We start from the raw sequence: 12,224 nt of genomic DNA on the forward strand, positions 1-12,224 counted from the left end.
CCAGCACTAAAGTTTGTTGGACGGGTCTACCAGCACTAAAGTTTGTTGGATGGGTCTACCAGCACTAAAGTTTGTTGGACGGGTCTACCAGCACTAGATAAAGTTTGTTGGACGGGTCTACCAGCACTAAAGTTTGTTGGATGGGTCTACCAGCACTAAAGTTTGTTGGACGGGTCTACCAGCACTAAAGTTTGTTGGACGGGTCTACCAGCACTAAAGTTTGTTGGACGGGTCTACCAGCACTAAAGTTTGTTGGACGGGTCTACCAGCACTAAAGTTTGTTGGATGGGTCTACCAGCACTAAAGTTTGTTGGACGGGTCTACCAGCACTAAAGTTTGTTGGACGGGTCTACCAGCACTAAAGTTTGTTGGACGGGTCTACCAGCACTAAAGTTTGTTGGACGGGTCTACCAGCACTAAAGTTTGTTGGACGGGTCTACCAGCACTAAAGTTTGTTGGACGGGTCTACCAGCACTAAAGTTTGTTGGACGGGTCTACCAGCACTAAAGTTTGTTGGACGGGTCTACCAGCACTAAAGTTTGTTGGACGGGTCTACCAGCACTAGATAAAGTTTGTTGGACGGGTCTACCAGCACTAAAGTTTGTTGGACGGGTCTACCAACACTAGATAAAGTTTGTTGGACGGGTCTACCAGCACTAAAGTTTGTTGGACGGGTCTACCAGCACTAAAGTTTGTTGGACGGGTCTACCAGCATTAGATAAAGTTTGTTGGACGGGTCTACCAGCACTAAAGTTTGTTGGACGGGTCTACCAGCACTAAAGTTTGTTGGACGGGTCTACCAACACTAGATAAAGTTTGTTGGACGGGTCTACCAGCACTAAAGTTTGTTGGACGGGTCTACCAGCACTAAAGTTTGTTGGACGGGTCTACCAGCACTAAAGTTTGTTGGACGGGTCTACCAGCACTAAAGTTTGTTGGACGGGTCTACCAGCATTAGATAAAGTTTGTTGGACGGGTCTACCAGCACTAAAGTTTGTTGGACGGGTCTACCAGTATTAGATAAAGTTTGTTGGACGGGTCTACCAGCACTAAAGTTTGTTGGACGGGTCTACCAGCACTAAAGTTTGTTGGACGGGTCTACCAGCACTAGATAAAGTTTGTTGGACGGGTCTACCAGCACTAAAGTTTGTTGGACGGGTCTACCAGCACTAAAGTTTGTTGGACGGGTCTACCAGCATTAGATAAAGTTTGTTGGACGGGTCTACCAGCACTAAAGTTTGTTGGACGGGTCTACCAGCACTAAAGTTTGTTGGACGGGTCTACCAGCACTAAAGTTTGTTGGACGGGTCTACCAGCACTAAAGTTTGTTGGACGGGTCTACCAGCATTAGATAAAGTTTGTTGGACGGGTCTACCAGCACTAAAGTTTGTTGGACGGGTCTACCAGCACTAAAGTTTGTTGGACGGGTCTACCAGCACTAGATAAAGTTTGTTGGACGGGTCTACCAGCACTAAAGTTTGTTGGACGGGTCTACCAGCACTAAAGTTTGTTGGACGGGTCTACCAGCACTAAAGTTTGTTGGACGGGTCTACCAGCACTAGATAAAGTTTGTTGGACGGGTCTACCAGCACTAAAGTTTGTTGGACGGGTCTACCAGCACTAAAGTTTGTTGGACGGGTCTACCAGCACTAAAGTTTGTTGGACGGGTCTACCAGCACTAAAGTTTGTTGGACGGGTCTACCAGCACTAAAGTTTGTTGGACGGGTCTACCAGCACTAGATAAAGTTTGTTGGACGGGTCTACCAGCACTAAAGTTTGTTGGACGGGTCTACCAGCACTAAAGTTTGTTGGACGGGTCTACCAGCACTAAAGTTTGTTGGACGGGTCTACCAGCACTAAAGTTTGTTGGACGGGTCTACCAGCACTAAAGTTTGTTGGACGGGTCTACCAGCATTAGATAAAGTTTGTTGGACGAGTCTACCAGCACTAAAGTTTGTTGGACGGGTCTACCAGCACTAAAGTTTGTTGGACGGGTCTACCAGCACTAAAGTTTGTTGGAAGGGTCTACCAGCACTAAAGTTTGTTGGACCGGTCTACCAGCACTAGATAAAGTTTGTTGGACGGGTCTACCAGCACTAGATAAAGTTTGTTGGACGGGTCTACCAGCACTAGATAAAGTTTGTTGGACGGGTCTACCAGCACTAAAGTTTGTTGGACGGGTCTACCAGCACTAGATAAAGTTTGTTGGACGGGTCTACCAGCACTAGATAAAGTTTGTTGGACGGGTCTACCAGCACTAAAGTTTGTTGGACGGGTCTACCAGCATTAGATAAAGTTTGTTGGACGGGTCTACCAGCACTAAAGTTTGTTGGACGGGTCTACCAGCACTAAAGTTTGTTGGACGGGTCTACCAGCACTAGATAAAGTTTGTTGGACGGGTCTACCAGCACTAAAGTTTGTTGGACGGGTCTACCAGCACTAAAGTTTGTTGGACGGGTCTACCAGCATTAGATAAAGTTTGTTGGACGGGTCTACCAGCACTAAAGTTTGTTGGACGGGTCTACCAGCACTAAAGTTTGTTGGACGGGTCTACCAGCACTAAAGTTTGTTGGACGGGTCTACCAGCACTAAACTTTGTTGGACGGGTCTACCAGCACTAAAGTTTGTTGGACGGGTCTACCAGCACTAAAGTTTGTTGGACGGGTCTACCAGCACTAAAGTTTGTTGGACGGGTCTACCAGCACTAGATAAAGTTTGTTGGACGGGTCTACCAGCACTAGATAAAGTTTGTTGGACGGGTCTACCAGCACTAGATAAAGTTTGTTGGACGGGTCTACCAGCACTAAAGTTTGTTGGACGGATCTACCAGCACTAAAGTTTGTTGGACGGGTCTACCAGCACTAAAGTTTGTTGGACGGGTCTACCAGCACTAAAGTTTGTTGGACGGGTCTACCAGCACTAGATAAAGTTTGTTGGACGGGTCTACCAGCACTAAAGTTTGTTGGACGGGTCTACCAGCACTAAAGTTTGTTGGACGGGTCTACCAGCACTAAAGTTTGTTGGACGGGTCTACCAGCATTAGATAAAGTTTGTTGGACGGGTCTACCAGCACTAAAGTTTGTTGGACGGGTCTACCAGCACTAAAGTTTGTTGGACGGGTCTACCAGCACTAAAGTTTGTTGGACGGGTCTACCAGCACTAAAGTATGTTGGACGGGTCTACCAGCACTAAAGTTTGTTGGACGAGTCTACCAGCACTAAAGTTTGTTGGACGAGTCTACCAGCACTAAAGTTTGTTGGACGGGTCTACCAGCACTAAAGTTTGTTGGACGAGTCTACCAGCACTGTAAAAACTGGCTAGACCAATGTTATTTGTTTTTGTCAAGAGTTCAGTCCGCCATGACAAGCATAATTCAAAATATTTTTCACTGAACTTCAAACTCTCAAAAATAAAGTTGTTTTTAAACAAATGTTTTCCTGTACACAGTGGTCTCACGCGTGATAAATATGTGCTTACTTCTACACATATCTGTATGTACATGAGGCTGATATTTATATGTAATTGAGGCTGTAGGCTTCTTTGTATGTAAAATAAAGTAAATAAACCGGGAGTGATCTCCCCTAAACTTTCTCGAATATTCTTATATAAAACAACAGGGAATGGGAACTCGGGCTATAGACATGATTTTTATGCATTTTAAATACTTAAAGTTTTAAAAATAGAATAAAATCTCGTAGACAAAAGAATTGCACACCAAGTGAACGCCAAATAAAAAAGTGCATATTAGTGCGCAATATTATTAGTACTTTAAAAATTTACATTAGTTTTTTGAGAAATCGGAAGTAGCGTAAATTACTACTTCCGGTCAACGGAAATTACTCAAAATTTAACAGAAGGTAGAGAATTAGATCTTATACCTACATGTGAAATTTCATTTTTCTATCTGAAATAGTACTCAAGTTATAGGCTTTTGAAAAATTCAAAGTAGAAAAAGTACCACTTCCGGTTATCGGAAATCGCTAAAAAGTTGATACGGATCTACGATTTTGATAAAATACTTATATATGAAATTTCATCAACCTAGCTGTAACGGTACTCAAGTAATCGTGTTTACACACAGACACACACACAGACACACACACACACAGACACACAGACATACGGACAGAACTGCAAAGCCCAGTTTTTCAGATTGGATTACGCATAAAACCTTTTAATTTTAATACATCTGGATTGATAATTTTTGCCCGATTAAAATAAGTCCTCTATACTTCGGATGTGAAGAAAGACTGAGGTGTAATACGGTGAAAATTGTTAAAATTTCAAGTGATTTTTGTGCACGATTACAATACTTTCTCTATACTTCGTATATACGAGAAAGTAAAAAGAATCCGACCAAGGAAAGGCCTACTGCAAAAAAAAATAAAAAATAAAGAAATAAAGAAGGAGGAAAACACAAAAACGTGCCTGAATTTCTTTTAAATTATTTTTTCTACCGTGTATTTAAATAAATGCCGAACAAAAGTTGAGGTTGCTGTGTAAAATATTAACTATTTTTACTTTCTCGTATATACGAAGTATAGAGAAAGTATTGTAATCGTGCACAAAAATCACTTGAAATTTTAACGATTTTCACCGTATTACACCTCAGTCCTTCATCACATCCAAAGTATAGAGGACTTATTTTAATTGGGCAAAAATTATCAATCCAGATTTATCAAAATTAAGAGGTTTTATGCGTAATCCAGTCTGAAAAACTGGGCTTTGCAATTCAGTCCGTATGTCTGTGTGTCTGTGTGTGTGTGTGTGTGTCTCTCCGTGTGTAAACACGATAACTTGAGTACCGTTACAGCTAGGTTGATGAAATTTCATATATAAGTATTTTATCAAAATCGTAGATCCGTATCAACTTTTGAACGATTTCCGATAACCGGAAGTGGTACTTTTTCTACTTTGAATTTTTCAAAAGCCTATAACTTGAGTACTATTTCAGATAGAAAAATGAAATTTCACATGTAAGTATAAGATCTAATTCTCTACCTTCTGTTAAATTTTGAGTAATTTCCGTTGACCGGAAGTAGTAATTTACGCTACTTCCCATTTCTCAATAAACTAATTTAAATTTTTAAAGTAATAATTATATTGCGCACTATTATGCACTTTTTATTTGGCGTTCACTTGGTGTGCAATTCTTTTGTCTACGAGATTTTATTCTATTTTTAAAACTTTAAGTATTTAAAATGGATTAAAAAATCATGTCTATAGCCCGAGTTCCCATTCCCTGTTGTTTTATATAAGAATATTCGAGAAAGTTTAGGGGAGATCACTCCCGGTTTATTTTAACTTATAATTGTTATTGTTAAAGTTATTGTTAACGTTATTGTTAAAGTTACTGACGTGTTACTAAAAAAATTGCCACGTTAATACAATTTTATAATTCTCAACAATTTAATCAAAATATTTCTTAGAAGATTTGTGGGACTTTTTTTCTATGACTTTATTTCTGTAATTTTTTTTTCTTTGTGACTTTTATTGGTGACTTTTTTTCTAGAAAAACGGTGACATTTTTCGGTGTCTTTTCCTGTGACTTTGTTTCCCCTCACCCATTGTCCTGACACCATTGTCCTAATACCCAATGTCCTAACACCCATTGTCCTAAAATCCATTGTCCTAACGCCATTGTCCTAACACCATTGTCCTTACACCCAAATGACTTAGCAGCTGACTTGTTATTTCCTTCACACATTTTCTGCCGTCTTAGAAACGACCTTTGTCTGGAATCTAGATCAGTGCTAGATTTAACAAGATTGCTAAACGTCTTTCATAATGGAATCTTCATGTAAGGTCACCCTTCACTGTAACTCGGGCTTTTTACACACCGTATAGGTCAGTTTGTCTTTATTTCCGGCCATATGAGGGAGGGGGTCCGTAATTTTTTGACGATATGTGATAAGTGGGAGGGGGGGGGGGGGGGGGGTTCAGATGGTGTGACATCACACTTTTGAATTATTAAAAAAGCAATGTTAGGAAACGAGTTTTAGCCGTTAATTCGCGTTTTAGGAAATTGTTTTAATAAATTGTATTAGAATTGATTAAAATACTCTATGTCGATAGAGTTCAGACAAGATTTTGGAATAATATCGATGTTTTAAGAAAAATTCATGCAACTGTGTCTTTGATTTTAGTCATGCAACTCTTGTGAAAATAAAACATGTAAAGTACGAATATCTATTATACTACTAAAAGTCAAGTTTGTTTACATGTTTGAATATTTATTTGTTTGTTTGTTTGCCTGATTGACTATTGCTCATGGTTGCACTCATCGTGGAAAGCTGTAAAATAGTATGTAGGTAGAGAAATTTTTTTGTTTTAAGACAGACTGTTAATCACAAATTTATTTAAAGACGTTTGTAACAACATGAATTCTTTGTTGTTATTGTGGGTTCTTCAATATACTCATACGAGCAACAGTAGTTGTGAAACAATAACTTTATTTACACTTTGTACAGAGAATTAATAGACCCATAGTAAATCCATGGTCACAACTGGTATAAGTACAATCACAGTCAAGAAACAAAGTGTCGTAGTAACATCCTACATTCACAGCCACAGTCCTCAGGTTCAAGTTCTAGCACACAACACCCGTTCACCTTTTTGCTCTCCCTTTTATTCACCACTTTCTCTCCCCTTACGTACATGAGCGATCTCACCCAAAAGCATGAAACAACACATGACGATCGCTCAGACAGTCCTTCCGCTAGCCAGGTACTCTTCATTCATGCAAAACACAATATAATAAGGATACATAATTATACAGTCTGTGACACGTCCCCCCTTCAATTAAAATTTTGTGTAACAAAATTTATAAATACAATATTGGTAGGGCAGGATCATGTGCCAGACAACAAAATTTTTATACATCTCAAAAAACATGGAAAAATACATTCTTTGTAGACTAATGCACAAGCATTATGTGTAATGTATTCAAATATGAGAAAGAAAAACATTTCAATTACCAAGTAATTGTATAAACAAGACAAATGAGTTTAGTGAATTACCAAACTATAATACATAGTTGAAATTATCAAAGACTTAATTCAACTCATGAATTAAATAATTATATCCTATGTAGTAAAAAACTTCCTTAGCATCAAGGCATGTTATTACGACGCATGATTAATATACTTTGTTGTCTCCCCTAGTTGACCCATTTCAGACAAATCTAGGTCACAACACAACAACATTGCCTTTCACAGGTATGGCTAACACACAATTCATCATTGAGACTTCCGTCTTATTGTTATGCGGAATAATAGTCTCTAACTTTTACTTGATTTACTTTATTCACTGTTAATTAATAGTATAGAATAGGTTTAACATAATACAGTTTACAATCTTTTGAAATAGTACACAATTTATATTACTGATACAAATTGTTTGATATTTATATATTACAGTTACAGACTGTATAATATTAATAAACTGTAAATTGATAATTTAATCTTAGCACCCTCTATAGCATGAGTAATCGTTCTCGTGCAGTTGACGATGACCTGTATGCCATCTCTCCCTCAAATTGTAGCTTTTAGCTGTGCTACCATAATCATTTCCTAGATTTCGTGTAACTTGTGTTACTTCATTTGTTTTAATATTCTCCTCTGGTTTCTGAACAACGTCAGTGGTTATCTTGCTTTGTGTATGTTGGTTTGGTTCATCAACCAACTCAATATAAATATTATGGCATTGCTTTGGCCTCTCATAATATGTGTTGCGTCGGTAACTTCCATTAGTATACCTATTCACACTTTTGTTATTCTGATTTGAAGTTGATACATTTCTTAAATTACTGTATTTCTCACATGACTTTCTGTGTACATAATTGTTTCTTCTCTGATTTGCCAACCTATGCCAACATTGATTTTGGTAATGACCTGTTTTTCCGCAGTAAAAACATCTAGATTTTGGCTTCTTATAAACATGGTGACTGTATTCATAGTTTGCTAAATTTCTTTTTCTTTCATTCTGTGCATTAATGACATTAATGACATTCTTATTAACATGTTGACTGTATTCATAATTTGCTAAATTTCTTTTACTTTCATTCTGTGCATTAATGACATTGTAGTTTCTAGTTACTGTTTCATCTTTCTTAACTTCCTTGTGCTTCTTTATTGATTCTAATTCACACATAAATTTCTGTGTTAATTTCTCCATTTCTTTGTTAAATTTATTCTTGAGTTCTAGGATATCTTCTTTAAAGTTTGACTCCAGATTTCTAAGTAACTCCTCAATAGGTACGTTCTCTTTATTGTGGCTTATTAAGTTCACTGATTCATTAATCATCATTAGTTTATCATGATTCCTGCCATTCTCCGATGGACTTATTAAATCATCACTGCCATTGACTGATGGGCTTATTAAATCATTTTGACTACCATTCTCTGATGAACTTGTTTCTTGTTGACTGCCATTCTCTGATGGACTTGTTTCTTGTTGACTGCCATTCTCTGATGGACTTACGATACAACTTTCAATAATATTCTCGTGTACCTGCGTATCATTCAAAAAAGAGTCAATCTTAAGACATACTAATGTATCTGTCACCTTTAAATCATTATTAAGTTCAACCTCTGTTTTATCCTTGGGTTTCAATTCTTCCTGGACTATGTTACTCTGTTCTTCATTCCAAAGGTTGCCAATATTTACTTCTTCAAGTTCTGCTTTAAATTCTGTCTGTTCACTTTCTAATTTTGGTTCATTTGTGTCTGTTATAGCTTTCATTTCTAATAGTTCTTGTTTATATTCTAGTTCATGTAGGCCAACTTGTTTTTCCAAAGTTTCAGCCCTTTTATCTGCTCTCTGTTTTCTGTTTCTTTTTTTTCTCTTCCCTTTTTGTTGTACAGTCTCCTCTACTTTATCTCCATCTGACATTTTTTTTTCTTCTTGCATTTCTGTGATACCTCTTGATTTATTACACACTATTTCTATCACATCATCTAGTTCTCTCAATACATTTCCATGAGCTCGTTTGGGTTGTTCATTTTGTTCGTCCCATGCTTCTAATGCTTTTTCTATGTCTCGGTCAAATCGAGTGTTTGCCCAGGCTATCTGCTTCTTCATCTTCTTAATGCCTTGCGCCCTCGCTAGTGCTAGATATTCTTCAAAACATAACATTTTGATATATTTTCTATGACATAAAATATAAATTCATTAGTTGACAATAGATAAATGTTAATTAATTTACAATACCCTTTCTTGTATTCTGGCTTTGTTCAGTTGATTAGAGACATCTAGTAATCCAAGAAAAGTTCATAGTACATATATAGTACAAAAATAGTTCACTTTGTTGATTCCAAAAAGTTGAAAAAATTCAAAATAGTTCTAGTAGCCTGTTACAGAGTAGAAATTTGTCCAGTTTTAGATAAGACATCTTTAGGAACAGTTTAGGAACAGTTACAAAAATAAACTTGATCTGCTAAATCCAAACAGTAGAAAAACTTGAACAGCTAATCCATATAGAAAAAACTTGAACAGCTAAATCCAAACAGTAGAAAAGAAACACTAAGACTTGATCGGCTAAATCCAAACAGAAAAAACACACAGACGATATTTACTCGACATTGGTGAGACAATATCGAAATAAGGTGATAAAAATTATCACGTTGATGACTTGACTTGAACAAGACGTCTGACTTGACTACAGCAACCCTTCTGACTTGAGTGTAGATAGATGACTTTCAAGAACTTGACGTACTTGGTAAACAGTGGAAGACCACTTCAAAAACGTTGAAAACTGCTTACAATGATAATGTGACAATTCTTGATCACTTGTAGTAACACTGTAACTTCGTTGACGATTTCAGACTTCAATATAATTTACCAATGTAACAACATCACTTCTTCAATTGCTTCTGACAATGTAACAGTAGAATCAGTAACAGTAGCACCACTTCTTCAACCACTTTTGACATCATATGTAACAGTAGACGCTCACTTCTGACACCATATGTAACAACATGAATTCTTTGTTGTTATTGTGGGTTCTTCAATATACTCATACGAGCAACAGTAGTTGTGAAACAATAACTTTATTTACACTTTGTACAGAGAATTAATAGACCCATAGTAAATCCATGGTCACAACTGGTATAAGTACAATCACAGTCAAGAAACAAAGTGTCGTAGTAACATCCTACATTCACAGCCACAGTCCTCAGGTTCAAGTTCTAGCACACAACACCCGTTCACCTTTTTGCTCTCCCTTTTATTCACCACTTTCTCTCCCCTTACGTACATGAGCGATCTCACCCAAAAGCATGAAACAACACATGACGATCGCTCAGACAGTCCTTCCGCTAGCCAGGTACTCTTCATTCATGCAAAACACAATATAATAAGGATACATAATTATACAGTCTGTGACAACGTTAATTAATTTATTGATTTATTCATTGTTAAATTAACCGTATTTTTTTAAAAATGTTAATACTTTGAATAAACTTTGTGGGGATAGTGACGTCCCTTGATGTGTTTACTTTTTTGGTACAATAAAAATGGCGGACTCCATCATAGACTTTGTGGCCCATTCAAAAGTTTAACGCGTTACAAAGCTAATTTTCTGCCGGCTATAACTTAAACAATACGTCCGTTTGCTGTATTTATTACGTTCCAACACTTATATCAATTTTCAACTGTCTTTTTTCATTTAGTTTTACAATAAATTTCTCTAGATCTGAAGATCAGCTGTCGAAGGAAAGTTATGAATCTAGCCTAGATCTAGATTCTAGATCTAGCCTAGATCTAGGTCACTAGACTCAATGTAAATTCTAGATCTAGACTTAATGTAAATTCTACATCTAGAATCTATTTCAGGCCTTAATTATTTTATATAAATCTTTGTTTGGCTAATTTAAGATAAAATTTAATTTGAAAGTTACTACTACTAGACTTAGATCTAGATCTATGCGCGGAGACTCAAAAGTATAGTATAAAAATCCACTTGTGACGTCACGAGTAAATAGATAAGCTGGTAGCGTAGTCGGCTCTCATGTAGGTGGCACGGGTTCTAGACCAATATGTCGATGAAATTTTTTTTTTCAATTTTTTTTTTAGATGTGAATGATAAAGTTGCCTATCTGAACTTGACAAGATACAGGGCAGGTGAAGTAGAGTTCATCTGTTTCTTTGTCCTAAGCATATGAAAGGATAGTGTGGTCAGAGACATGCTCGGCTGGAATCGTTTTTTAAACGATAAATACATGTTGTCTGAGACTTGCGGGACACTGGGCAGGTGAAGGGATATGAAGGGATAGTCCGAAATCGGTGTTTTCGGTGTTTTTAAAAGATAAAAAACATATTTTTGAATGTGGGGTCTGTTTTTTATGACGATAAGTGACACTGCAGTAGCGTAGCGAGGATTGGGGGGGGGGACGGTAGGGGAGGGGAGGCGGGGGGGGGGGGGGGGGAGGGGAGGCGGGGGGTGGGGGAAGGGGAGGCGGGGGGAGGTGGATGGGGGAAGGGGGGGGACATATGTTGGGGCGCCAAAATGGTTTGGAAAAATAAATTGAAAGGTTGAGGGGGGTTCAAATCGAAAGTTTGAGTGGGGGGTGCACATCAAAAGTTTGAGGGGGGGGGGGGTTCAAATCGAAATCTTGCGGGGGGGGGGGGAGGGTTCAAATCGAAAACTTTGTCCCCGGGCGCCGGGAAGGGTCGCTCTGCCTCTGAGTGACAGACGTGATGTTTTTTGATTGATGACCCCCGAAACCCAGTTATCCAACGGATGACGGGTATTCTAGTTTTTTAATAAAAGACGTTTTAATAACAAGTTTTTATGTAATAATGCACTAAAAAAGTAGAAAATAAATGGTACACTACTATTTAAATAACTATAAGAACATTTATGAAATTTAAAAAAAAAATTTAAACATCCCCTGTTGTTTTATATAAGAATATTCGAGAAAGTTTAGGAGATATCACTCCCGGTTTATTTCCTGTAATTTTGTTCGTATTACTTTATTTTCTGTGCCATTAACCCTAAAATCACCGTCTCACTCCGTTCTAACATAACCACACCACATGTGAATTCACCATCTCTCGGCATTCCCCTCCACACACACACACACACACGCAAACACACACACACACAATGTACCAGCCGTGTGAAGGATTTAGTTAAGACCAACCCAGCTCTCAGATAGACAAACCAAGTTCTCAGGACATCAAAAACCAAGTTCTCAGGGTGTCAAAAACCAAAACACAAGAAA

Source organism: Physella acuta, unplaced genomic scaffold (assembly GCF_028476545.2).
Source record: "Physella acuta isolate Inbredline_101_S28 unplaced genomic scaffold, ASM2847654v3 ptg000209l, whole genome shotgun sequence".
NCBI classification, from domain to species: Eukaryota; Metazoa; Mollusca; class Gastropoda; family Physidae; genus Physella; species Physella acuta.